This window comes from Grammomys surdaster, unplaced genomic scaffold (assembly GCF_004785775.1).
Source record: "Grammomys surdaster isolate TR1022 unplaced genomic scaffold, NIH_TR_1.0 132, whole genome shotgun sequence".
Classification (NCBI taxonomy): Eukaryota; Metazoa; Chordata; class Mammalia; order Rodentia; family Muridae; genus Grammomys; species Grammomys surdaster.
The window spans coordinates 2,749,567-2,774,601 of record NW_021604590.1 but is presented as its reverse complement, the minus strand read 5'-3'; the positions used below and the strand labels follow the sequence as shown (position 1 = coordinate 2,774,601).

The 25,035-nt window shown below is 41.8% G+C and overlaps 1 protein-coding gene across 1 annotated transcript in view; it reads left to right on the top strand.

Annotated features, from left to right (window-relative positions):
- The window catches only part of Dlgap1 (DLG associated protein 1), a 504,138-nt gene that overhangs the window by 130,330 nt on the left and 348,773 nt on the right, over positions 1-25,035 (top strand). The gene's annotated exons all lie outside the window — the stretch shown is intronic.

Genomic DNA, 25,035 nt, shown 5'->3' with positions numbered 1-25,035 from the left:
ACATACTGACCACCATTCTTGATTTCATTCCTCAGTATAGAACACCTTTCTCTAGCTAATTTTAAGAGGTTCCCTTTATCATTGCATTTAGATGGTTCTTTGCAGTGAACCTTTAGAGTCCTCATGCCTGAAGTTCATTGAGTGAGGGTTGGTCCATGTATAGTTCCCGTCAGATGTTAGCCATTCTTAAGGGACTCTAGCTACACATAATGCTGTCTCACTACTCACCATTGTTTGTTTATTTATGGCACACTCTTATTTTACTGTTTCATTTTGGGCAGTTTCTGTTTCTATGTCTTTTATTTCACTAATCTTTTCTTCAGCCACATCTGATTTATCGTCGGCTGCATCTTGTATACGTATTATCATTTCTTACATGTTATTTTTCCTCTCTGGATGTTCAATTTGAGTCGTTCAATATTGTCTCTGTCTCTACCTGTGTTTTCTTTCTTTGATTAGTTAGTGGACTTTGTTTTTAGTTTGTGTGCTTTTAGAAAGTGTCTTACTGGTTAACCCAGACTAGCTTCCAACTCACGGTCCTCCTATAGCCAAGGGCTGGGATTACAAGTGTAACCATGACTGACTTTATTTAACTTGAGAGAGAGAGAGAGAGAGACAGAGACAGAGAGAGACAGAGAGAGACAGAGAGAGACAGAGAGACAGAGAGAGACAGAGAGAGACAGAGAGAGACAGAGAGAGAGAGAAGATGCCTGTGGATACCAGAGGCATTGGATCCCGGAACCAGTATTATACAGGAAGTTGTGAGGTTTCCCATTTGGATGCTTGGAATTGAACTCCGTTCTTATGCCAAATCATATTGTAAAGTTTTCTCTATTGTGTGCTAGGTGTTTCAGATTTTACAAATATTGTTGAACTTTTTTCAAATGCAATTAGAGTCATTTTTGGAAAGAACTTGGTTTGGGAGAGCCTTGCTTTTTATGATTATCTACATGAATTCAGGCCACACATAGTGTAAGACTGATTATTCTTACTGAATTGGGCGAAACTGTCTTGAGAACTGTACCTAATACCCTTCGAATTCTGACTTCTTTGATCAGCAAAGCTCTGTAGAAGCAACAAGTGCTGTTCTGTAAACTCTTCCTGGGGCCTTGACCTGATGGGTTTTACTGCTCAGAACCCCTGCAGCAGGATGAGCTCCCTTCGTACCATTGGTACCCTGTGCTGAGAACTCCAGCTACTGTTGCCTTCCTGCATTGTGTCATCTCTGAGTGCTGGATGCAGAATCCTCTACTTTCCCAGAAGTCCTTCTGGTTTCCCCTCCCTGTACCACAGCCTGGAAACATCCCACTGCATGCAGAGTTGATGGCCAGCCTCACATCCTTAGCCTCTCACCTCTCGTGATCACTGTCTTCATTGCCAGAACATTTCATGCTTTGGAAGAAGCTATTTCATGCATGTTCCCTGGAGGTTTCAAGTAGAAATTATGTCTGTCTGCCTTTGATGGCAACTTGAACAGAAGCATCCCTTGGCAGTCACAAAAGCTCTTACAAGTCTTTCTGTTATCTTAAAAATCTCCTTCACATATACAGACTATGAAATGTCCCATCAAGTTGACTATCGTGCTGCGTTTCTTAAGAGATTATTCATAAAGACTCTTTGCTTTAAAATCCATAGAACTGGGAGAGCTTTCTAGTGTGAAAGACTTAGTTTGCGTCTCAGCAGAAGTTCTGTTTAGCTTGCACTGAGGTACAGCAACCACTTCCTTCATCCAATTATTCATCCTCAGATGTGTCAATTAAATGCAATCTGTTCACACCATTTAACATCAGAAATCCTGTTTTGACAGTTTAATATCAGCGGGTTCTGAAGTCCCACGGGGCCTTTCATTTCTCTCCCTTTGGAGGAATCATGTGGACACGATTCTAATTTATCACCAAAGAGGAAAAAAAATAAGATAATATCTTTTTAAGAAGATAATTTAAAGAGATCCCAGGTGGCTCTTGATGTCTTTGGCTTCTCTACACTGGCCGTTGCCTCCCCTGAAATGAAATACCCCTTTCATGTGTAAATGGTAAACAGCCGCCTGTGGCTTTGCATGTTTAAAACACAATAAATAGCAATGTTCTCTGAATAGCAAAAGCAAAAATTAAAGTGTCTTTTTGTAGCAACGACATTAACAATTGTCATCCTTACTCTCGGTGATGGTAATGCTGGGGCCAATCAGTTCCAAACCCAGAGTCTTAACATCAAGCTGCAGAGTGTCTCTGTCACCTTGTATATCTGAGACTAGAGATGCCACAGGAGCTTCACGGGTGTTTTCAACCCCGCCGAAGTGCGAGCGCCTTTGCTGTCCTCGTATGTTCACCAGTCATTAAATATTCCCAGAACAGACCTGGGGCAAACCGGATACAGGATAGTTTGCTCAGAATTCTGAGATGAAGCCATTTTTTTAAAGAGTTTGTTTTTGTAAGTACTCATCTTCTGTGTTGTAAATCCGGTGTGCAACTGATAGATGTGAAGGCAACCTTCTAACTTCTCAGGGCAGAAGAAAACAAAGTAACTTTAGGAGAAACATAAGGGCTTACATAGTGAAATCCTGGCCTGGGTAAGCAGTGTCCTAAATCATCAACAGGACCACATGCAGCAGCCTTCTCTGAATGATTTAAAGAGACCTTCTGCATGCTTCCTTATTCACCAAAGCGCCATCGTCTACACTTGTGATGTGTTGCTTCAGATTCAACCTGTAGGTTGTTGGTTTCTTTCCTTAATTCTAGAAAATCACTCATATGTTTATTTCACCAGACAGCCATCTTTCTTCAGTTGAGACAGTCTCCTTGAAGTTTAACAGGAGCATAAGTTCTTTTAGATGACCAATATCTAATTTATCCTGCTCTCTGTTCTTGCCCTGACTCTCTTGTGTCATCTTTCACTTGAGTCTGTTGGGACAGAAGGTGGGTAGGGCTGAGGCTGTGGCTTTGTGGCCATGGTCAGTCAGGCTTGTCAGAGGCTTTCCTCTTACCTCCACCCCGGCACCTGTTACTTTGTGTCAGAAGGGGAATGGTGTATGTGTGAATCAAAGCAGGCTTTGCCTTCATGAGAAAGCCCAGTCCAAGGCTGCAGTCTTGGGAGCAGGGAACCAGGGAGTCATGCCTGGTGAGGCACAGTAATGAGCTAAGGAGATTAAATTAATCTTCTTGATATTTTCCCCTGGCATTTGAAAATAAAAGAAGCAAGCAAATAGCATCCCCAAAGAGGAGAAAGGTTTTATTTATTTCAAGATGTGATCTGAGTCATGTTAATTGACTTCAGTCAAATGCTCCCACACTCCGCTTTAGAATCCATCGTACAAGCTGACTGATGACTGAAGGAAGATGTAACACAACTCTGGTAACTGCCCCTCCCCTCTCTCTTTCTCTGCAATTTCCTCATGTCTTTCTGTCACCTGGATTGTGCCTGTGATGTCTCAATAATTATAACAGCCAGAACCGTCAAGAAAAATAACAGCAAGTTAACAGGCCAACATATTTAGAATTACAAGAATTTAGGGAATACATTAAAAAGTAAATTCAGTCAAGGGAGGACCAACCAAGCAATCCAAAATAAATAAATATATAAATAAATAAAGAGAAAGCAAGATGAAGGAATAATGTAGTAGCATGAAGGTATTTGTGACTATTCTCTAAAGGTTTCTAAAGAATTAATTCATCTTACAAGATGCATTTTATACCAGAATTCAACATCAGGCATGTAAGAATTAAAAAAACAAAAAAAAAACCACAAACAAGCAAAATAGTAATAATAATAATAACTCCCAGAATTCAACACTAGGACTGTGAGAATTAAAAAAACAAAACAAAACAAAAAGCTACAAACAAGAAAACAAAACAAAACTAGCTCAACTGTATCAGATAGTTTCTTAATACATAGTTTCCAGAAGTATTTTTCCATATGGGCAGCCATGCACTACTGAACAGTGAAGATGCATCCTGAAATGCTCTTGAGTGACCCACCACTGAGCAAGCATCCTGGGTACCGAAGTGTGCAATGTGCTCTTATCCTACTGCCCTTCTAATGCACTCTGTCATTGATCCAAACACCATTTTTTTACAGTGCATGATTATATTTGTATATTCCTGTGAGGTAATGCTTTTAACTTTGTACATAGTATCATGACTGTCATACTTTTACTGTAACACTTTTAACACAGTAACACTACTAAACTACTTCTGGTCACATTTGAATTCATCCCTTGTGTTCTGACTGGTATAGAGTAGTTGGATAAGCTCTAGTTAAATTGGATTTCTCTCAAACATGCCACACTGATATAGAAATACATGACCTTCCCTAGTGGCTACCTAGGTCTAATGATCCTAAAACAACTGGTTTTTAAACACAAAGGGTAGATAAGGTAACTTCTTATCTAGGTAAGCATGGTTTTCCTTCCAGTCCTGGGACACCCCAGCATCTTCTCTCCCAGGTTGGATTCCTCTGTGATTTTCTCATTTGCATGTGGATGGCTGGCATTCCTTACAGCTTACTAATGTTGATGTCTATGAATATCCTTGAAGCTGCTGACCTCTCAAAATTTCCTTCAGTATTGTGTGACAGAAAATACAGTAAACAAACTGCCCTTTGGAAGGGCAAACAAGGAGAAGATGGTCTTTGCGGGTTAATTTTCCTCAGGCTATGTATATAGAAGCAGGATTCAGAAAGCTATGGAGCTGGCCCATCAGAGATGGTTCATGGACAGTAAGGCATTTCTAACCTTCAGAGCTGCCTGCTGCTGTCTTCATACGCACTGGTGGCGCATTGTTTATTTCATGCTTTATACTAGGAAAATGATCATAGGCAACACTGACACACTCCCTGCTCTTCCAGCTCTTGCCCTGTAGTAGGAAAGAGCGAAGCTAAACAAACAGTCCAGCAAGTGTAGACTTTCAGCTGGTGTGTGCCCCTGCAGGCAGGCCTGTTTCCACTATGCCAGGGGAGATTTGACTTCATAACAGGGTGCCAACTGACCTTAGAGTGGAAAGATGCAAGAAATTAAGAAGCAGAGGGAACATCATTCCAAAAGAAAGTACTTCAGTGTGTGAACACTAAGTGTGTTATGCTATCCCTAGCCAACAGAATACTAACATGCCTCTCCATAAACAATGAGATGCAATCTCTGCTTCTGTGGGAGAGACTTTCTGTCATAATTAACTACTCCGGGAAGGACTTTAGAAGTGGTGATGCTATTATTCTTTAAGTGATGAACATACTCGCTGAAGAGTCTTTAATATAAATATTAAATATTTATTGATGAACATAAATATTTGTTGATGTGAAGATACCTCTAATATGGGACATACTTCTCCCTCTGCCCTGAGTTCAGACTTTGTTAAAAGTTTGTGGCACATCTGGTGTGTTCTACACCTCCTATATCATAGGATTTATGTAAATTAATTTTTTCCATGGAAAGACAAAGTATCATTGTAGACTGCAAGTGTGTACACAGGAGGTCTTCAGTAATACCAAGGGGATTCATGCTATTATTTAGAGTAATTATTATCGACACCTTATTTAGGTTATGAGTGATCTCAGAAAGATAGAAAATAACATATTTCCTTTTGAGAACAAAGGATAAGCTAGTATTCGCACCAAATGTTTGCTGTGATATATAACAAATAGTTATATATTGTGTTAGATCAACCACATAAATACAACTCAATCTTATATATAATGTATTAGATATCATATAATATACATTATATATAATATATAATATATACTGTGTAAATTATATATAATATGTGTGTTAGAATAGTGTGTATAGATATGCATACATATATGTATTCATATGTATGTAGATGTGTATTATATATACATGTGTGTGTGTATGTATATGTGATAGTGTGCGTGTGTTTGTATGTGTAATTATCTATACTAAAATAATAGGATCCTGTGAGGAAAACAAAACCCATGTTATCTGACTCAAGAGAAGGTTAAAATGAGAAATTAGTTGCAGAGACTGTGGAAAGAGCTGGTTAAGCAGAAGTTACAGTGAGAATCCCATTCCACCCTAGCCTGAGACCTGGAGCTTAAGGAAATTGTCCCACAACTCAAAGCCACTGCAAGGACTCAAGAAATCCAAGGCTTCAAGTGAGTACTACAAGGAAATGAAGCCACTTGCAGCATGTGGTATGGGCAAAACATCTATACATATAAATTAAAAATAAATCTTTAAAACCCTGAATTTATTAGCTAAATGTTTGCAGATGTAAAAGGAATTTCGACTTGACTCCTGCTAATACCTCAGATTGCCATAAACACAATCTCTTGGATACCCAGACCAGTAGTTTTAGAATTAGAATGGCAGTAACCCAGCTGGGATGGAAACACAGTGCCTCAAAGATTGGAGGAGGAGGTCACTGAGACCCAACCTCCCACTCTCCAGCTGCCTCCTCACAGGTCCACCGGAAATAGACCAAGAGTGTTAGCCCATTCATCCTGAGTGACCTCTCCCTAAATACACCATGTGATGACAGGAGAGCCTACAAATACTTCCTCAGATTAAATCGGTGATGCCTGAAACATCATGTCAGAGGATAAATGAAAGGAATGCTGAAACACACTAGGTTTGTTTCCTTTCCATCAAAATTCTGTGTTAATTTTAGCCATGACTCAGATGTTTCTGGCATCCTTTATTAGCAGCAAGTCAGAACCTTTAATTAAGAGTAACTTCAAGGCCATAAGGAAAATGATAGGGCTTTCCAGAAAGCTTTGATTACGGATCTGGTTATTTTTAATATTTAATAATTTTCTTCTATAAAGAAAAACTGTGCTTTAAAGACTGTATTTGTGGAGGCTAGAGAGATGGTTCAGTGACTAAGAATATATGCTGTTTCTCTAAGGGACTAGACTTCAGCTCATAGCACCCATGTCTGGAGGCTAACAACTGCCTTAAGTCTAGCTCTAGATGAAGTGCTCTCCTCTGGCTCTGGAGGAATCTACACACACACACACACACACACACATGCACACACAGGCACATGAAATGCATGCATGCACACACACGCATGCACTCATACACACATGTGCACACAGAGGCACATGCATGCACACACATAAGTAAGAGTAGCAACTTTTTTATAAAGATTGCTTGTTATTTGTGCATTTGATAAAGTCTTTCAAACCCTCCTCTTGTGATTTAATAATATGAACAATTAAATGAAGTATTAAAACATATATATGTAAATATGATCAAATATATGTGTGTATATGATCAAATTTATTTTGATTTGGCTTGGGAGGTGATTAATTTCTTAATGTTTGATTTCATGTGTGAAATGCTAACTTTTAATTCCTTCATTACTGCTCATGGAAACTATAATTTACACATTATTGACTCTTTGGATTTATCTGATCTGACAAATGAATCAAGCCTCATATTACATGTCTGTCCCCCACATTGTCAGACTTAGTCACTCATGTGCCAGATAAATCCACAGAGTGTTGTCACATTCCTTGCTATCCTTAGGGCTAACAGTGAATAATTGAAACTCTGGCAGCTAAATGTTATTATTTCTCATCCTTTTAACCCCAGTGATGAAAGCAACATAATCAAGGTAGGAAAATGAATAAATTACCCAAGGCTATAAACTCCTTAATCAGAAAACTATTGATATTAAATACACTGACATTTAGGTTTAGAATCAGTTCGCAACAAGATGGCTTTAACAGCAAGTTCAGTGGGGGACAACGTTCATATCTCTAAACCCAAGAACTGCATGTCGGGAGACGAGAAGCACGCAGAGAGGTAGGGAGCAGGCCGTTTGAATTGTGTTTTTATTTTTAATTGGATGTTTTATTTACATTTCATATGTTGTCCCCTTACCCCATCCCCCACCCACCCAGGAACCCCCTATCCCCTCACCCCTCCTCCTTCTTCTCTGTGGATGTAACCTCTATCTACCGCCCCCCAACTCCCACCTCCCCACCCTCAAATTCCCACCCCCTGGGGCCTGGAGCCTTCATGAGGTCAAGGATCTCTTCTTCCACCTATGCCCAGCAGGGCCCTCCACTCTTAGGCATTCAGCTGAAGCCCTGGATCCCTCCCTAAGTGCTCACAGGCTGGTGGGAGCTGTGGTTGGTTGGTATTGTTGCTCTCCTCATGGGGCCACAAACCCTTTCAGCTCCAATGGCCTTCACTCTAACTCCTCCATTGGGAACCTCATTATCAGTTCAATGGCTAGTTGTGAGCATCTGCCTCTGAATATGTCAGACTCTTGAAGGCCTCTGAGGAGACATCCATATCAGGCTCTTATCAGCATGCATTTCCTGACTTCCACATCAGCATCTAACTTTGGTGACTACACATGGGATGGATTGAAAATCAGTATGGCGGTTCCTCAGAAAATTGGACATAGCATTATCTGAGGATCCTAGGCATATACCCAGAAGATGCTCGAACATATAACAAGGACATATGCTCAACTATGTTCATAGCAGCCTTATTTATAATAGCCAGGAGCTGGAAAGAACCCAGATGTCCTTCAACTGAGGAATGGATTCAAAAAATGTGGTATATTTACACAATGGAGTATTACTCAGCTATTAAAAACAATGAATTCGAGAGGTTCCTAGGTAAATGGATGGAACTAGAAATTATCATCCTGAGTGAAGTAAGCCAATCACAAAAGAATACACATGGTATTCACTCACTGATTATTGGATATTAGCCCAGAACCTTGAAATGCCCAAGATGCAACTCACAGGCCACATGAAGCTCATGAAGAAGGAAGACCAAGTGGGGATGATTCAGTCCTTCTTAGAAGGAGCAACAAAATACTCAAGGGAGCAAATGTGGAGACAAAGTGAGGGACACAAACTGAAGGAGGGGCGGTCTGAATACCATTCCACCTGCATTGTGTTTTTAAATTAGCAAATAGAACCAGTGAGAAAGAAAAAGAAATGAAACCGTGGAGAGCTTGCCTTGAGCCTGAGTTCATTCTCCATGCCAGGTTTTCTCAGGTGTAGTGTATAGCATCTTTTCTGAGGGTTGTTATCTGCCTTCCCCGTGGGTTGACCGATTTACTGATTTGCAAAATTACAAAAGGCATAATCCTGTGGCCGGTCCCTGCCAGTAGAATTCCTTTCCTCATGCCAGGCTGGGAACAAGCACATCTTTTTCACAGTAGATAATCTTCATCTTTGTGTTTTGTCACTGTTCAAACATGGGCATGAATAACCTCTGCGATGAGGCCAGATTCCCAACAGTCTTTCACCTCTAAACCGCTGAAGACCAACCTTCTATAAAGCAAGACGTCCCAGTGCCCATGCTGAGTCTGGGGTGATACGCTTTTTTTTTCATTCCTTCCTCAAAACTACCTATTTGTGTATTTAGCCTCTTTGATCCTTCCTTGAAAAAATGACAGAGGTGTGCAGATTTAGAAAGGAAAGATGATAAAACCCAGTGAACTTTAAGACAGAAGATTGGCCTCCAAGACCTAAATAACAAAACAGAGGTGTGAAATAGTAACCCTGAATGGGGGCAAGAACAAACCGGGGAACCAGACTTCTTTGAAATGAATAGGAAGAAGGTGGAAAAGGGAACACTGGGATTTAGCTTCAGCAGCTGCATCCTGAGCTGGTGTAGGCAAAAATAGCCTGAGAATGTCACTATCCCTGTGTCCCATTCTTGGCCCCCAGCTGAGAGCCACATGCCAATTCTAAACACTACCTATATTTACATATGGAGGTGGGGCTTCTAAGATTCTAAAAAACAAACAAACAAACAATAAATTCCGTAATAATTTTAAAAATAGTATCTTGAGTTAAGAAACATTTATTGTCTTTTGTGTTAGTCAGAATGAGTTTCTGGTGCTGGTCAGAATGAATTTCTGCATCTAAGCAACAAAACGCCCAGAACAGATGGTGTCAGGGGGAACTCTGGCTTCAGGCTCCATTGCTCTCTGCAGAGAGCCCCTGCACTTCATCCTGGCCTTCCTTCAGTTCATTATCTCTGGACCAAGGGGAGGCTGACACCACAGCCCTTTCCTAAGTCAAACTTGGTCAATAACGGATTTGTTTGCTCCTCCTGGAACCTACTTCCATGGCTGGACATCATCTGTGCAGTCTCCTCTGCCTCCAGGCTCTCCCTGTAATGTTGAGACTCTGCAGTTTTCCTCTCCAAACTGGAGGTCACAAAACAGAGCCAAAGCTCAGCTTCTATGATCAAAGGCTTTCTTCAGACCCCAGGCCTTATGATCCTGGTGTCCTATACAAACGATTTTACTTCTGGGGTCAGCAAGATGGCCAAACAGGTAAAAATAGTTGATGTGTGCACAAGCCTGACTGCATGAGTTCCATCCTCTGCATCCATGTAAAGGTGGAAAAAGAGGTCTAACACCACAGCTGTCCTCTGACCTCCACAGGTAAACTGTGGCTTGTTTACAGCTGCACACACACACACTCACACACACACTCACACACACACACACTCACATACTCACACACACACTCATACACACATACACTCACACACTCACTAACACACTCAGTCTCAAACACACACTCACACGCACTCACACGTACACTCACACACACACACTCTCACCTCACACATACATACCCACTCTCACACACACTCACTAACACACTCATACACACACACTCACACACACATACTAAGAATTTTTTTTTAAGATGTGGCCTCTTTACCTCAGGTTCTCCATAAATTAGAATGACTGTAACACTTAGAGGGGTGGCCTTAGTTTATTCTGTGTTGCTATAATAGAATGCCAAAAGCTGGCTAATTTATAGTAGTATTGTTATACCAATTTATTATGCATTTAAATAAGTTATAAACGTGTTTATAATTATATATGAATATTTAACACATTTTAATTATATATTTATACATATTTTATGTTCTGGAAGATAGGAAGTCTGACCCGAAGATGCCAGCATCAAGGCTGGAGAGATGGCTGAGCGGTTAAGTGTACTGATGGCTCTTGCAGAGGACCTGAGTTTGGTTCCCCAGTACCCACTTGCAACAGCTTTCAACCCCTGGTAACTCCAGCTCCAGGGGATTCAAGCTTTCTTCTGGCTTCAACAGGCACCATGGGTACAAGTTACCCCTACCCCTCTAAGCACAAATATACATTGCTAAAATATAAAAAATGAATATTGAAAATGCCAGCATATGACAGAAGCCTTCTTTGTGCGTTATCCCATGACAGAAAGCAACAAGGGAGAAGGATGAATAGACAACATAAGGCCAAACTCCCTTGTATAAACCTCACTCCCAAGACAATAGCATTGATTCATGAGGACAGAACTGTCGTGAATTCATTACAGCTTGAACACCTTACCTCCCAACACTGTTGAATTGAGTCAAATCTCCAAAACACAAACTTGGGGAGCACATTCAGACCACAGATATTTGTTAAAGAAATCTAACAGGAACCTATATTGAGCTTGCTGGGCCACAGAGTTTAGTATGTGACAGAGCCACCCATTAAATGGTAACGTCTGAACCGTGAGAGCCACTAGCCTACTAAAGAAGAAAGAGGATCGTGGTCTGAATTCGAAGTCTATGATCTTCATTGTACAGTCTTCTCTTAGGAAAGGCCTGGGGCCTGGGAACTGAAGTTCAGTTGATAAGAGAACTTGTTTAGTATGGAAAGCACCCTAGGCTAAATCCCCAGATCCCATAAACCAACACAGAAGCACACCCCTGTAATCGCCACACTCACAAGGTTAAGGTCATCTTCAGTGGCATAATGAGTGAAAGACCAACTGGGATACAAGAGAACCCTGTTCAAAACATAAATAGAAATGAATAAATCCTCAAATTAATCTACTAAACATCATCATTGTGTGGGATTTTTCTCTGGAGCTGCAGTTATAATGTTAGATGTCTTTTCAGAAGACGTGAGTGTTATTTACGTAGAGAAGGCTTTTGTTGTTCTATAGAGGAAGTGATGTTGGCAGTGGCTCTGACCAATAAGAAGCTATCTCTTGCTCTGAACCCCTCGAGTCTCCAAGCTTCTCCTCACAGTCTTTTCCTTTGCTCTTGCTGTAAGTCTCCACCTTTAAGATCTGGGAATCAGTCTTTGCTCAACTTATTCTCCTCTGGCCTGTTCTGAATTTTATCCAGTTCTTTTGTTAAGGATTTTATTATTTTTTTTTATTATTTTATGGGCAGTGGTATTTTACCTACATGTATGACTGTGAAGGTACCAGATTCCCTGGAACTGAAGATACAGATAGTTATGAGCTGCCATGTAGGTGCTGGGAATTGAACCCAGATCCTACTGGAAGAGCAGCAGGTGCTCTTAACTGCTGAACCATCTCTCCAACTCTTTATCCAGTTCTTAATACTTGCTTTCTTTCCTTCCTTCCTCTCTTCCTTCCTTGTTCCTTTCTCTCTTCAAGGCCCTGGTAGCATCTCAATCCAGGCCACTCAGCCTCCTGAGAATGCTCACACATCTGCAGCCTGATTCAATGGGCCCCACTCCCAGGGTGAACCCCACCCTGTACACACTTTGCTTTCTGCTCAAGTAGACAGTTGGTCTGACAGAAACAGTGCTTTTGCTTTGTCTTACAAACCCCTTTTACATCCCTCATTGTCTGACTTGCTGGAATTTAATCGCTCTACTTTAGATTTTGTTGTCTGTAAAATAATTATGGCAGGTGAACAGACGGTGTGGAACAAGGAGGGAAGCGCCTCTGAGTGTGGTTTTCTCCGCTGTGAGGGGATAAAAGTTCATTTGATCCAGCCATGTTTCTTGAGAGACTAGGAGCAACTCACCCCTCACTCATACCCACACCCCACTGTGGAAATGTTTTCATTTCTTACAAGTCAGGAAATGAGAAATTATTTCACTGACTTAAGTTCACCTTCTCATTTTATGTGCTGTAGATTTCTCTTTAAAGATGTCGTGAAAGGAAAAACAGACGGTTTCAAAGCCAGGTGATTTTTCCAGAACTCTGTGTTAATAAGAAAGGATGTTTTCATGAAGAACAACGTGCAATCTTAGGACAGACTCATCTCTTTAAAGATACTTCTGTGGTTACCTGCAGTGCCAACATTTGATTTCTTAAGGACCAATTTCACAGGACTTAATTTTAACTGAACCAGGTGTTACTTATTTTGATTAAAATTACTGCTTTTCACACCTCTCCCATTAGAAGACCTAGGAAAGAAAAGAATTATCTGAGGCAAACAGTGCTTTCATTTCCTAACTCTCCCTAGTAAGGCAGTTCCATGTTCAAAGACTGATTTCAAGGGCCCCAGATACCGGCAGCATAAAAATTGTCCCGAAACTGGGCAACTTAAGAAAACAGTGATCATTTGTTAAACCCAAACAATTTCTGTGGATCAGGCATGGCTTGTGCGGGTGTTCTGGCATAGCATCCCATGGGGCTGCAGTAAAGATGTTCGTAGGAACACTCTGAGATGGTCAAAGACATGGCTGGGAAATTCATGGTACCTGCTCTTGCTGTATTGCTGTGTGGACCTCCACGGAATTGCTGGAGTATCCTCACAGTATGCTAGACGTCACTAGCATCCCGCAGAGCAAATAAGCAAGAGACTGCAACATAAGCCAAAATGACTTTCATTAGTCTTGGTAGCCATTTCTGAAAATCCCACTGAGTTACAGGTTAGCCCTGTACCTTAAAAGAGAGGATTCATAAGAGAGTAACTGTCAGGAACCAGTGATCAGGAATGACAACTCACAGGCTATGGATCACAGACACTGGAGGAGGAAGTCTTACAAATGTAAGTTCTCATTTAAAAAGTGGTTGTTGGGACCTGGAGTTGAGGGGTTTATCTCTATAGGCCACAAGGACCAAGAGTTAAGCATATTCAGTGTTTTATGGCATACTGTGACTGATGTTCCATTTATTTAATATTCCCTCTTGTTCTCAATTCTTTCTCCCTGTGTGATGCAGAGGAAAGACATCATGCAACAAGCATCAACTCCACAGACACACAGACACGCTTTTCTAAGGCACATTAGATTTAAGGCTATTTTTAATGTATGCAAACCGAAATTGTCCTCAGGCCTTTTTCTGAAATATATGCTGCATACCGCATTTTAAGCATATATTCCTTAACAGGCATATCTAGGTCATTACCACATGAGTTTCAATTATACACATCTGCTTTTTTACCTATACAGTTCCTCACTGCCGATGGCTTAGCTCTTCTACCGTCCACCCCTTCCCCCAAGACAAACATATTGCGACTAGACCTGGGCCCCTCTTCGACACCTCCACCATCAGTGTGCACTAGGTGTCCTGCCTTCCGACCTTGGTGTGTTCACTCTTGCCCCTTGTGATGCTTTCTGATGTATTCCCACCAGGAGCCAGGGTGGCACTTTTACAATGTGAGTCAGATCACACTATGCATTTACCCCAAGGGTCTATCTGCCCCACAGCACTCTTAGAGTGATAGCAAAGACCTCCTCAGGGAGTCCAGAGACTCTCGTGGTCTGGTCTTGCTGTCCTGACGGCCTTCACTTCTGCTCCACCCATCCTTTTTTCCAGTACCTGCACTTGTAAGCCTGTGAGAACTATACTAATAGAACTGCCTGCAGTTGCCTGCTTAACTTCATTCACAAATAATAATTAAGCCAACATTTTCTGCCAGACGCTCTCCTGGTTTCCCAAGGCATGGTGATGCATGAAATAGACAAGTGTGTCTCCCTCATGAACCCACCACACACTAAAAGCTCACATTTTGTAGCAGCTCCTCCATTACCAAGAATGTCATTCTCCAGGTTTCCATGAGTGCCGCTCCCTGAAAGCACTTAATGCTCAGAGAGGATTCTTCCCTCTTCCTCTCCCTGTGCCCAGCTGCATTGTCCCTTAAACTGACTCTCCTGCCCAAGACTGCACAGGCATCTGTGAGTGCCAACGCACCTTATTAAATGAGAATTTCTAGCGATCGGATGCACCCCAAATTGTGGACCTTTGTATCTGTGCAGAATTCCTGTGTCGTTATGAGAGCCTCAGTCGAGTATAGTGATGCTTCCCTATGAGCTCAGACCTCGGGAAGCTGAGGCAAGAGTGGCAACTGTTTGATACCAACCTGCCTGATGTAATGAGTCACTGACTTAAGAAATAAACCACCAGCAAACCTGCCTTATCTCTAACATAGGATTTGTTGTTTCAGACCCACTGTGAGCTTAAAAGTGGCATCTACCACACACTAGCCAATATCCTCTTTGCAACAATCCTGTGTGTATAGTTTAATATTCTTTATACTGTACATTTCAGGAAACTGAGGCACAGAAAGTAAAAAAAAAAAAAAAAAAAAAAAAACCTGTTATGGGGTTGCAGCTAATGCATATGTCAGAGCCAGATGATAATGAATGCATCTGTTTCAATGCCCATGATATGTGTCCCTTTCTAGAACCTCATATAAAATAGAGATAGGTTGGCTCTGCCTCAGTGTCTGGGGGTCTCCTGTGTATACAGGGCAACAGGTTTAATGTGTGAATGTTGTGGATACAGTCCGTCACTTTGGGCAAAACTGATTTTCACTGCCAAATTTGGTGACTTCTAATTTAGCACTACATCTCAGAGACAGACATGTTGGGTGGCTAAATCTGGGTGTGTAAATTGGTATTATATAAGCAGGAGTTGCAAAGATGCAAAGTCATTGCATGTATCCTCATGACTCTAGAACGTTCTCTTCCCTTCCTGTGACCATTGTCAAAGCTGGTCCCTCCAGGGCACGCTGTGTTTTCAGCTTCCATTCAGAGCTCCTTCCCTCCCTGCATAGCATACCCTCCTTCTGCTTCCTCTTAAGAGTTCTCTCTGTAAACTAGCTTTCAACGGGAGCCAAGGAATGTAGCCTATGAGTCAGAGATGATCAAGTTCCAACACCTACACTAGATGAGTGTATATCTCCCCCTTCTTACCTGGATGTCAGCATATGATAAGAGCATCTCTGTGGTAGGTCATCCTTCCTGTTTCTTTGATCCTGGGCAAGCTAACAGTTACCATGTGGTCTCCTATGTAACTCCAGATGGTGAATAGTCTGTAGACACGAGAATGCAAGAACTTTCTAGATTGTTATTCAAGTATAAGTGGTTCATCCACTCATTTGTTCATTTAAGCATCCTACTCAAACATTTACAATAGACAGAAACTATACACAATCAAACAAAAGACATTACCTTGGGGACATTTATAACCAAGAATAGTGGATTTTGGTTTTTTCCTTTTTTTTCTACCACTATAACAGAATACCCAAGACTGATTAATTGATAGAGAATATAAGCTTATTTATCTCATGGTTCTGGAGGCTGGAACGTCCAAAGAATAGCTGACATCCGCTGTATGGTAGAACAGTGCAGGGCATCACACAGGGACAGCAGTGGTTACTGTGAGTCCTTAGTCCTCTTACAAAAACCTCTAAAGTCGTCATCCTTGCAAGCTCCACTCTGATGACCCTACCTTATGACTTTTAAAAGATCCCATCTCCAGATGCCATTGACACATGAACTTGAGAATCAGGTTTCCAGTGAGCGGACTTTTGGGGTACACAGTTAAATTACAGCTAGCAGAAGTAGATCAAAATCGCCAAGCCATGGTATTGTTGAAGAAGACACTAAGTAAATGCAGAATTTGAAGGTACTTGGGTGGGAACACTTATCCCAAGTCAACGGGTGATCTTCCTTTTCCAGGGAAGAAGGAACTACAGCAATGAGTTGTGTTGGTGAGAAGTTGACTATATGAGGAGAGGAAATGTTTAGCACCAGCCAAAACCGGCATGATCAACAGGGAAGAATAAAGTTTATGTATCTCTAAGAGGCAAATTGCATGCAGGAAGTACATCGGACAAAGCCAGGCAAGGATGGCCCCAAAAAAGTCTGATTTTCTAAATGACAATATCCCCCTTCAAATGGATCAGGATTCTGCAAGATCTGGAAGACTTCTGGAAGACTCTTTCTGTTGACACCATCAGTGGAGTAGATAAGTGTAAATAGTGGTGGGTCAAGTTGAACCCATGATGGGAGTTTGCTGCTGATGTTGGTTTTGTATAAGAATTAATCGTTTCCTTTTCCTTGCTGAGAGGCAGCACCTTAAACCCCAAAGGAATAATAACAAAGAGTGAAAGACTTTGGGATAAGCATTGGATTCCAATCTGAATTCCAAGCACTGGGCGTGACAACCCTCATCTGGAAGGCCCTACAGATTTTCATATTTACGTAGCTCTAATAACTGTTGTGCTGCTCACACCTGCTAACTATAGTGTCTGCCCCATTCTCATTATCATCTTCATTACTTTGGAAGGGAGGGAGAGGCAGGAAAGAACAACAGATGGACCACTGCACATCTTGCTGGTGATGAGTAACTTCTGCCTAGTTGATTCACCAACCCTCAACTTGTTACAGTAACCCAATGCTTTCATATACAGCAATACCCAAAATACTCACCTTTGAACAAATCCTCCTCATTCCAATTGGTCTGTCACCTTCATATTGGCATCACTTAAGCCCTTCCCTCCTCTCATTTTTCTGCATAGACTATTCCCCCTGCTCCCCACTAGCTACTGAATTAAAATCCCAACACATCCCCTAACCTTTAAGTCTCTGGGATAACCCCATTATGTTTCATTTCACTCTTTTTCTCTGTCTCCCTAAGGAAGTGAGGTAGAGTCGAAGCCTCATAATATCTACAAAATGAGAATATTTGTACCCGTCTTGTTTATTTCACAGGTTGTGGTGAGAACCAATTGAGATCATACACTTGGAAGTGTTTTATTTGTTTAAATGATCCGTAATGAAAGCTGAAAGGACCTCACATCCCTTCACTTGGGCATCTATTTGGGACCTGGAATCTGCCAAGCAAACTGTATCTTATTGCCATACAACAACTTCTCTGTCAGAGAGAAGTTTTGTTACAGTTTCAAAGATTAAAAGAACCTGCTAATGAGGAACAACAAAATGTAGTCACTGCCCAACAGTGAACAGTTTTCAGGAATGGAGGAAATATCTTTTAAGAAAATCCACACAATTTCAGCCAGGTTGACTTAGACATTCTTGTCTCTTCTTGTTACCTAGATTTTATTCCATAGCACTGCCTTCAACCTGCCCTGACCGTGCCTCTGTCAAACAATCATGTCCATTTCTCCCAGCCACCAAATCATGGTATTGATAGCTTGCGAGATCCTTTGTACTGTTGTCTGCTGTTACTCTTAGTTTTAAAAGCATCACTCTGTATATGTGCAGTTATAAGGTCACCAGTGACTCTATTAGAGTTGGAAATGAGAGATGATGGCTATTGCATAATGTTAGAATCTTCTCTCTTATCTCTCCCTTTCTCCTTCTTCCTCAATGACTATCTACCCATCCCTCATTTGCCCATCCCTTAATATCAACATATAGTATCTGTCCCTAGACATTCATCTATCCATACACTGAGCGCAGAATGACTGAGTCAACTCTGCTGAATTTGAAGAGTCTCATGCTTGTGAATCTCTTCTCTGTGCCTTGTTTCTAGGGAGTCTCCCAGCTTGTTTACTATAGTTAAACCTTAAAAGCATTCTTTTCATTCCCAGAACCTTTAGGGAAGTTCCCACGGTCTGCTAGTAACAGTCCTGGCTATGGTCACTAATGAGAACTAATGAATGGGAAATAAATGCCTGCACGTTGTCGCCATTTCTTCCCGGTAAATGCACTTCCGTTTTTTAGAAGTTAGGCAAAGCCACTAAGTAAAGGGGATGCTTAGCTAGATGATCAACCCAGAGAATCAGTCTTCTTTATAAAGCTTCTGCCTTCTGAGTACAATGCAAGGATCAACCCAATCAATTAATGCTTAAGAGGCCACTTGACTGATTTGAGTAGCTGCCAGTGACTGGTGACACAGCAACCTGTTGATACAGTGTGTCTGTAAAGGGCTAAAGAGAAGATTAGTTCTCCTTCTAGAAGACAGTCAACTGGATGGGTACATAAGGGTTCTGAGTCTCTGTGTTCATTGCACATAAAGGAAGGTGACACAGAAGGTGCATAGCCTCTGAAGTTGAAAGACTCAGATCCATCATAGTCCTTCCACATGTCCCTCAATTCTACATGAATAGAAAATGTATTACCAACAAAGAGGGGTCCGTAAGAAGGCCCATCCACCCCATGCCCTTAACAAATGACCAATGGCCTGCCACCTTGGGGGTTGGACTTTCAAAACATAAACAAAAGCAGCCATGAAGGGTAGACTTCTGCGCAGATGCATGCTGGGTTATTTTTCCTGCTCCCAGATGGAAACTCAGAGAGGATGACTGATATGAATAACTAGGACCAACAAGAGACTTTTCCTTAATAAGTTTTAAATGAGTCAACCTTGATATCTGAATTGCCTATGAAATTACCCACAAACATTACAAGAAAACAACCCTCAAGCTCCTTAGTGGTTGTGGGGTCTTGAGGGTAGACAGAGTGAAGATATGGATGGAACATTCTGTTTACACCACCTAACCCATGGCTAACATCTGACCTCTCTATGAATTTGAAGACTGTCTCATTCATTTTCATTCATCTCCCATACTATATTTCTCACAGTGGTAGAGGCCATTTGAAATGCTCTCTCATTTTTGTCCCTCAGTTCCCAGTTCAAGGAGCACATAATGGAATAAGGAAGCTGGTGCCACAAAGAACATGCATAGCCTCTGAAATGGAAAAAGTCAGCCCCATCAAATATTGACGTCAAGGTCAAATGTGTTCCAGTTGAGTCTAAAGAGATTGAACATGTTTCTGTAAGTGGTTGAGCCCACATGAACAGCAGGTCACATCCTGAACTTCTGTCTCCTTCAGTCCCATCACCAGTGTGCTCTGTGAGCCTCCCCCACCCCACACACACACACACACACTCCTGTGATAAGAATTAGCTGCATCCAGTCTGTCATACCTGCCTTCCATGCTGCATCTCAGTGCATGTTCAACTGGTATTTTTCTTCTGGTTTTATTTCTAATGATCTGGATAGCAGTTGGTCTGTTTCTAGCCAATTACTGCCTAGCATCCAGTGTTCAAATTATTATGAGTGAGTATTTAGGGGTAACGAGAGACATATCTAAAAGAAGTTTTGTTTCTCGTGTCTTGGTCATTTTCCTACTTCAAATGCCTTGGGTTCTATTTTTAGCTGTAAGACAGACTAGGCAGACACAAGATCCATCGCTTGTGAATGTGGCCCTTGTCTCCACTTCCAGTTTTGCTTTCAGTACTTTACCTTGTCATCAGCCACTCCCTTTTGATCACACTGGAAGCACAGGAAGTAGAGGATATGGCTTCCTGGTGACAGCAGGGCCTGGGCGGTTCCCTGGGGTGTTTCTGCAGCATTCTATCCTGGGGGCAGATATCGCAGCTTCATCCTGGCACCAGCCCTGTGGGGGTTGTTCCCATCTGCCATGAGGCGCAGTCGATGCATATGAGCACTTTTTGTTTATCCGATTGGCTAGGACTCTGGAAGGGGGGAGATACACAAGAGAACTTTTTGACTCCTGCATTCTGTGGGAGGTGGAATGTCATGAATTCCCGGGTCTGGGACTTATCTGTTCACTAGCCTAGCAACTTAAGTCACTGTGACAACCTCTGTCTCATGTTGGCCTTGCAAAATGGGAACCAACCTTCTTTTGATCCAACCATATGTATAGACCCAAAAAAGGAGCCTTGTAAGTAATTTCTGCACACTCTCAGGCAACCTTTCCACTACCATGACAGGCCTACGGGTGTCTGGAGTGTTTCACGCCAGGCTTCATTATAAGAAAAGTGTAGGTAAAAAAAAAAAATCCAAAAAGTAAATAGAAGGAACATGCAGAGAAGAGCCTGAGGACACACACCCATGCCTGCACAGGCTGGCAGACGTAGACTATCAACCTAGCCAATGCCGAATGGGATGTGCTACAGTTGAAGGCAGGAAGCCATGAGAAGCCACAGGCATGTGCTACCAAATGCCTGACTGGGATTGTGCTTATCAGCTGTACTATAAAAAGCCAGGCTTCCCGAACTGAGCTTAACTGTTATAATAATTAATTTGCATTTAAGATAACACTTCTTTATTACACATTAATACAAATAACACAGTCCTATCAGGCTGCTCTTCAGATATGTGGGAAGAAGGATTTTGGGGATCTTTAGATAATTCAAGGTGAAGCAAATGACTCTTCTGATTCTGCCCCAAGGCATCAGTTCCCCTGCCAGAAGGGTTGCAATAGAATTACCTCCTATGTAAGTATTAATTAATCAAAAATCAATTGATTACTTAATTACAAACACAGACTCTCAGGACCTGCCTGGCCCTATTGAGACAATCTGGAACAGAGCCCAGGAATTTAGATTTAACATGTGTCCTAATTTATTCCCAGGCATGCCCATCCTCATAAATGACTCAAACAGTTTCTCATCCCTGCTTTGGTCCCCAAAGGGGACATGTGCTCACAGAGAAAGCAGGTGGTTTCTTATTTCTAGGCACATTCTCCAAGTGTGTAGGATAGGAGGGCCCTAAGAAGAGCTTCTTCCTGGGTTTCCATTAGCATAATGGGACGGAGCCAACATTGATGAAAAGGCTGTTCTTTTCTGTTTAATGCCACCTCCCAAGCCTGAAGCACGGGTACTTGCTATTCATGCAAAGCAACATAGTGACTGCCGGCTGGATACTGTGAAGTCAAAGTGAGTTCAGACAACAGGATATGTGTTACAAGGTGAAACTTTGTGGCGTGAACAGCAGGTGGAGGTGGAGATCAGGAGGTGGGAGTAACCCATGAGCTCGGCATAGTAAACGCCATCCTACTGGTCACTTTGGAAAACAAGAAAGAACACGTGATAGAAGAAACAGTAGTGACAAGGGGCTGGTCCCACAATCAGATACTAAGAGAGGGGACATTTAGGCAAGTTTGGCACAACTGTGACAACAGGGTGGGCCATTTCTAAAACTGTGTCCAGTGTCTCCATTTCAGGATGCTTCAAGGTAGGATAAGTCTTGCTGCTCTTCCTACACCACAGTGCTGAGTATTTGTTCACAGACACTAAAATAAATGTCCAAGAGTTCCCTGCCCACTTCGTATACCTTAGTGTCACTGCAAGACAGCTTCAGTCCCCTCAGCATGCTCACCCTCGTCCTTTTGTCTTTTGGGATTCCTGGGAAAGGTAGGAACAGAGGAACCTAATTCTAAGGTCACCACTTGTACTAAAGACAGGGTAGTGCTTGTGTTTATGACACTGTCGTGGTGAGACTCAGTCACCTTGTTAATGAAGGAGAACTACCAAGCTGCTCACCCAGGGGCAGCCTACACAGACTCTGCACCTCAGTCCCCCTCTCAAGATGTTAAATGCTAAAAATGAACTAATGCAGGCTTCTAAAACAAACTTCTCCAAAAATGGCCTCAAGAAATAGGAGTGATGATTCCATACAAGAGTATTTTAAAACACAAACCACACGGGAAAAGATGGTCTGTGTCTCTGAGAGCAAGGGGCTTAATATAGTGCCAGGCACATAGACAACTATAAGTATAAAATATTTTATGTATTGTTGCTAATAACACTGAGCTTTGTATACATCAGTAAGAATGCAGGAAAGAGATGTTCACAAGCACACAATTCACAAAAGAAGTAGCTCACAAAACATCAAATTGTATAGTCTACAAAAATCAATAAATCCTAAAGGAAGCTAACCAAGCCTCACATCCCCATAAAACTGGCCATGTTTTTGGTTTCTTCTGGATGATGGGATACCCAGAAAATCCTCACAATCTAATGCTGTTGAGATGGCCAGCTTTGTGTACTTCCTAAGGTGAGATATTAATTTATGTGACAGGAATCCAAGCTCCAAATGTTCACATAGAGATTGGTGCAGGAATTGTGCTTCTAAACAGTCTATTCTAAGGGATAAAAGAATGTATGCAAATATCTGTAGAGTGTTTCTGAGAAAACTCTCTGTGGAATACATAGGGCAGTTCCATGGTAGACAACGAAGAATCATCGCACAGAATTTGATATTCATCTGAGAGAACAAAATATTTGGGTTTCTCCTGCTAAAATATACATATGAGAGGCTGGGGAGATAGCTCAGTCAGTAACGTGCTTGTCAGGAAAGAATGGGAGCCTGAGCTCAGTCCCCAGTATGCCTGTAAAAACGCTGGAAGTAAGGACATCCATTTGTAATCTCAGCACTAGGGAAGCAGAGACAGGTAGATCCCTGGGCCTCACTGACCAGCCAACCTACTTTAATCAGCAAGCCCCAGGTCTACTGGAGACTTTGTCTAAAAGACACTCCTGGGGAACAATATCCAAGGCCTTCACACACACACACACACACACACACACACACTCTCACACACTTACACATGTGTATGTACATCTCTACACAAGCACACATATGCACATAAACATACCATATAGATAGAATATGTGTGGCTTCATCCTCCCCCAGAGAGAAACATATTAAGAATGAATGGCAAAATGCTTCTTGCTGTCTTCCAAACACCATACTAGGATATGATACTAGTGGCTTGTCGGAGTCCTTCCACTGTCTTTACACTCGAAAACCCCAAATATAGCTTTCTTTGACTTTTGAACTCAAACTCTAGCTGGATTGAAGGCTTCTGTCTTCTGACTCAGAAGCAGTGAATCGATGTAAAGCCCTTGCTGGAATGTCCAGAACTATAGACATTGTCAACTCATTGCAAATTCATGTCACATCCGAGAAGACAATAACATCCTATTAATCTCAGACTTCAAGGTCTTGCTTAGATTAGGTAACAACCTGACTTTTCTCAGAAATTCCTTCCATCTAAAAATGAAATTACACCCCATAAGAAGGCCATATTTTTTTTTCTGGTAACCACATGGCATAACTCAACAGACTGGGTGAGAACCTACTCCCTGGAACTGGGTTTGCCTATGTTTATCCCAGGTTTTAAGACTCATCTGAAGCTTTGCTGTGAATATGTCCCTCCTTCCTCTAGCTTACTCTCTATCTGTAATGGGAAGGAAGATGACTGGAAATAATAGCTTAGAGTGGTTTATTCAGACTCTCTTTTATAAACAAGATTTATTTATTTTATGTATATGAGTACACTGTAGCTGTCTTCAGACACGCCAGGAAAGGGCATAGGATCCCATTACAGATGGTTGTGAGCCACCATGCAGTTGCTGGGGATTGAACTCAAGACCTCTGGAAGAACAGTTGGTTCTCTAAACTGCCAACCAATCTCTCCAGCCCCTGTTCAATCTCTTGTTTTGAAAGCCCCTTAGAAGCACTGTGACTGCTCCGAACTTGACATAGTCTAAGAGCTGCAGTGAGTAGTTTAAACCACAGAGTGCAGACTTGTATACGGGTACTATGGAGTTTGTCATAGTGAACGGATAACTAAGACAGCCAAGTGACTGTGCAGTCACTTAGTGTGCACTTAGTGTGACAGCATAGTCAATGTATGCAGAATGAATGCACTGGGGAAAGGGACAGGTCAGACAGAAGGAAGGACAAGACCATGAGACGTGTCCCCATGCTTCTCTGAAAACACGTCAACTTAAAAGTAAGTAATTACTTATCGGCTTTTTTTTTTTCAGTCAATATGTTCAGGCAGTGGTGTACTACTGGTACCAGAAACTGTACAATGTAAACTCACAGGTAAATGTGGGTTTTTATATTTTTAAAAGAGCTTTATGCATGGTATACAGAGTGAGTTCCAAGACAGCCAGGACTACACAGAGAAACCCTGTCTTGAAAAACCAAACCAAAAAAAAAAGAGCTTTACAACAAGGGCTTTTAGCATGGCCCCTGGAAAAATGAATGTGTCTCTGTTCGAATGCTTCTGCAGGCAGTGAATCTTAGACACTGATGTGACATCTTAATGGCTGAAGAAGTGGGACAAGGGTCTTGTTTCACAAGCCACACACTGAGCCTGTTGAAAATGAAAAACCAAAAGATGCTGGGGTCCTTAGAGAAGGTGCACAAATAATACTGAACGTCCAAATACCTAGGACACACATCCAAAAAGAAAAGAGCAGAACAGAAACAAGACCAGGAAAAAGACAGAAGAAGGTTATGGGATGGAACAGTATAAACCAGTGAACTCCCTAGAA